Source organism: Octopus bimaculoides, chromosome 10 (genome assembly GCF_001194135.2).
Source record: "Octopus bimaculoides isolate UCB-OBI-ISO-001 chromosome 10, ASM119413v2, whole genome shotgun sequence".
Lineage (NCBI taxonomy): Eukaryota > Metazoa > Mollusca > Cephalopoda > Octopoda > Octopodidae > Octopus > Octopus bimaculoides.
The window spans coordinates 89,214,867-89,219,600 of record NC_068990.1 but is presented as its reverse complement, the minus strand read 5'-3'; positions in this window follow the sequence as shown (position 1 = coordinate 89,219,600).

Sequence of the window (4,734 nt, the reverse complement as noted above, 5' to 3'; positions counted from 1 at the left end):
GGTTGGTGTTAGGAAGGGCATCCAGCTGTAAAAATCCTACTAAAACAGTCACAGAAGTCTCCTGTCAAACCGTCCCAGCCATGCCAGCATGGAAGGCGGACTTTACACGATGATGATGATGATGATATATATATATATTATTATTATTAATATTTAGTAGAAGTAACAGAGTGACTCACTGTCCAAGTGTTTCATGGCTGAGTAATGAGAAGTTTGTTTCCCAACCACATGGTTCCAGGTTCAATCCCACCACATAGCACCTTGGGCAAGTATCTTCTGCTATAGCCCTGTCCACCAAATTCACTGGAAAGGCTTTGGTCATTCTGGGGCTATGGTATAAGACACTTGCACAAGATGCCATGCTGTGGGACTGAACTTGGAACCATGTAGTTGGGAAGCAAAATTATTACCACACAACCACACCTGCGCGTGCGGAGAGAGAGAGAGAGAGACAGACAGACAGAGAGAGAGAGACAGAGACAGAGAGAGACAAACAGAAATGGACCTGTACCAGTAAAAGAAATATAACATATGAGTCCAAGAGTTACTTCCCTTCTTTTGTACGCCATGAGAACGTAATTTTATTGTTGCTAGACAACAATAAAATTACGTTCTCATGTTTAGAGTTTACAATTTCCACTAATTATTATCGTTATAATGTCCTAATGCATTATCAGTTTTTCCTGGTAACTGTTTGAAAAATTGAAGATCTTATGTTTCATGATAGCATAATTTATTTGACATTTGACTTGTAGTTCTGTGGAATTTCTTTCTTTTGCTTGGAAATAATATTCAGATATCGAAACGAGGTGAACTTCCTTGAATTGAGTTCTCTATCAGATGTTTTTCAACTCCATGGCAATATATTGTCAAAGACACAACCATGATCATCCCATCTTTTCATTCAATCATTGTATCCTGGTCTTCATTATCTTGTGTCCTTCCTCTAATTTAAGACTGTAGAATATAATGGAAGAAGATTTTGACACTATTTCTAGCAGGTCAAGCGACCATGTAAAGATTCTCTTGTGTAATTCTTAATCAGTCTTGATCATGCAAACCTGATCGATCGATGAGCTTTAACCGTGACCATTCTATCTTTTCAGACATTGTGCATCTAGGAGTGACTGATCTAATATGTACTTTTTTAAAGTAGTAGTTTAAGATTTGACTACTTTTTTTTAGCAGGTTGAGCAACTCATTACAGGCTTTCTCATTGAATTTATCAAGTTAAGTTAATGACGTTCATAAATTTGGATAAACTCCTATGCCGTGAGGAGGGAAAGAGAAAAGTGCTGACATTTCGGGTCAAATTCCTTGAACTCTGTTTTATTGGCTATTTCACGTATCGTGCCACCAATTTAATTTCCTAAAGAAAGGAATAAACGTCACAACTTCCCATTTACTCTGTTCCCCCCTTAAAATATAAAGACTGTATGCTGACAGATGTGGGTTTGAGTAGCCTTTGACTTCTTTTATGAAATGGAGTTTTTAACTCAATGTTTACACACTATCATTTATAGCTTTATCTACTTCAAGTTCTTGTCCATATTTCAGGTTTTTTACCTCAAGACCTAGAACTTACGCCTGGTTTCATTTTGAAAGCATGACGTTATTATAGAAAAGATTTGGCACAGGTAAGATAAGGTTTGTAATTATGGGAGGCAACTCATGTATACTTGGGTTGTTTGAAGACGATGGCTGCAGTCGACCATTTGGTTGTCTTAAACACTATTCTCCCTTTAGTCACCAACAGGAGGCAAAATTTTCAGTTGTATTACGAAGACCCCTAACAATTAAAAAATATTGTTTAGTAAGAATTTAAGGAAAAAATTGAAAGTGAATTTCTTCGTTTTTTTTTAAAGGAAAGTGGAGGTTTTATTTTATTTTAAGGAAATTTTCCAGCTATGTTAGATATATATGTGGTACAGGAAATAGATTGTTTATATATATAAGAAAATGTAGTGTGTTTTATCGTAAGGTTTTATTGAAAATATAGTAGAGATAACTTAGTATGTAGCAGATTAAGATCTGAATAATTTTTGAAGAGATTACGATAGAACTGGAAAGTTGTCCTGGATTAAAGATGAGGGTTAAGTTTGCTGTAGGAACTATGGCTATTTCTAAAAAGGTAGGAGTATTGTCCAGTAGTACAGTAGAGCAAGTGTTATATATATATATATATATATATATATATATATAAACATATATACATACATATATCAAGAATGCTGAAGTAAGATCTTTGTCAGCCACTCTCCAGCTATTTAAGCTGTATATGGCTATGGTACATCTGCACTTAAAGTTTGCATCACCAGTCTGGAAGCCCTATCTTGTTCAGCATATCAGTCTCCTGGAAACTATTCAGAAACGTGCAACTAGATGAACACCCACCATCAGGCATCTACCATACTCTGAATGCATTGCATCTGGCATCTGATTTCATGGACCCCAACAAGATTATCCACCATCATTCTAACAATAAACTTGGGCACCTTTTTGATTTTGTAAGCATGTTCACTCATGGACATTCTTACAAAATCAAAAAAACAACATAATTCCCATGGCTTTTGGAAACACTTTTTCATGTTCAGAATTGCTGAAACATGGATTAGATTACCAATATCAGTGGCTGGTTGTCAGAACACTGCATTCTTCAAGATTTCCATGCTTCCTGAAATTCGCCAGCAGTTCACCTCATGTCCCTGCTCCATCTTTTCTTTTTAATGACTTATTCTATTCTATTCTGTGTACTTTTCATGTACTTTTGGCTATTTTTTCTGGTGAGTTCTAGTGCACCTGAGTGCCACCCTTTTGACCCAGGGCAGCACTACCTCCTCCGGGCACTTGATGTAGGCCTCCATGTTGAGTCTGAGGCAGTGTGATAGGCTGAATGGAGGCATAATGTTGCCATCGCTAGTGATCACTCTTGGTACATGTCCTCAGATTGCCCCCAAACCCTTTGAAATGTTCATATTGAAGCTTCCAGCACAAATGCCAAGCAGTACAGCATGTCATTTCCAAATTTCTGACAGAGTGAATTACATCATGGTGCTGTTTTTCTTACAGATGGTGCCCAACTGACCTTTCTATACTGTGTAGTCAACAAAATCAAAAACAATCAATGCGCATAAACGAAATAAAAAATATAAAATAACAACAATTTACCCATCACACCCTGTATATATATATATATATATATATAATCATAGTGCATTAAGCTGCTGGCTAGACAACTGAGGAGGATTCACAGATTCTGTAACTCTCGATATACAATGCCTCTACATTGTTGGCAACCACTTAGACATGCAGTTGTTATCATTACAATCAACACATTTTTGCCAATGAGTTACAAGTTTGTTTATTCCGGTAACATAAAAGTTTGGAGTTCTGGAGCTGATGAACTCTTTGAATGCGCTTTCAATATCAGTTTGATTTTTTAACTCCTTCTCTCGCAGGAAACGATCAAGGTGCTGGAAAAAGTGGTAGTTGGTAGGAGAAAGGTCTGAGGAATAAGCTGGGTGGGGAAGAACTTCGTAGCCAAGTTCCCTCAACTTCAGGAGCGTCATTAATGAAACATGTGGTCGAGCATTGTCATGAAGAATGGTTGGCCCACTTCTGTTGACCAGTCTGGGACGGAGGAGTAGCAGTTTTTCTTTCCTTTTGGCAATTTCATGGCAATATATTTCTACAGTAATGGTTTTTCTGGGTTTTAAGAAGTTATAGTGCAAGAGTCCAGCAGTACACCACCAAACGTTTTGTTGATATTGCGAGCAGTTTCAGCTTCTTTACATTCTTATATGAAGTTGAATTGCAAAATTTCTTGAATATCGTACTTTGACAGTTCCATTTCTAATGATTGTAAGAACGGTGGAAAAAATGTCAATGTTAATTTATTGATGCATTTGGGAAAGTCTATGTCTGCATTATCAGACAATTGCAAAAAAAAAAAAAGAAAAAATGTTTATAAAAATTCAAAACTCTGCAAAAATCCGGTACAAATTTTTAATGGTTCAAAATGTTGCTTACTTTTTACTCAGTCAGATATATATCTATATGACTGTATGCACGTACGTACGTACGTATGTGTTACATAGGTAATTAAGTAGAGTCAAATTATTGAATGCCATACATAAAAACTTCTTAATCAATTAAAGCTTCTCTCTTAATTGGAAAAAGAAAGTATAAACTTAAAGACAATTTCAAGAAAACTAATTTCTGAAGTATTTTGGAATAAGAAAATCTGGTTTTTGTTTTATGTGCATGAGACAACTATGGACATGTTTCCAGCAATTGGTCCTCATCAACATAGGATAATAATCTTATTAAGCCTGCCAATCAACTGATGAAGATATTTTTCATACTAGAAAGAGAGTACGATTAATTTTTTTTACCAGTTTTAAATTTTGCATACATATAAATAAAGATAACATAATTATATAAGGGTGAATCTTGAAGTGGAGACAGCTATAAATGATAGCAATCAATATACTAAAAAAAAATGTGGATGGAAAATAAGTTAGTAAAAAAAAAGCTTATGAGTTATTTCCCTTGGCTTATATTTTTTTATTTATCTATATTTAGACACCTTCAGTCGCCTTTCATAATATAGGCGTGGCTGTGCGGTAAGAAGTTTGCTTGCCAACCACATGGTCCCGAGTTCAGTCCCACAGTGTGGAACTTTGGGAAAGGTCTTCTACTATAGCTTCGGCCTGACCAAAGACTTGAGTGGAT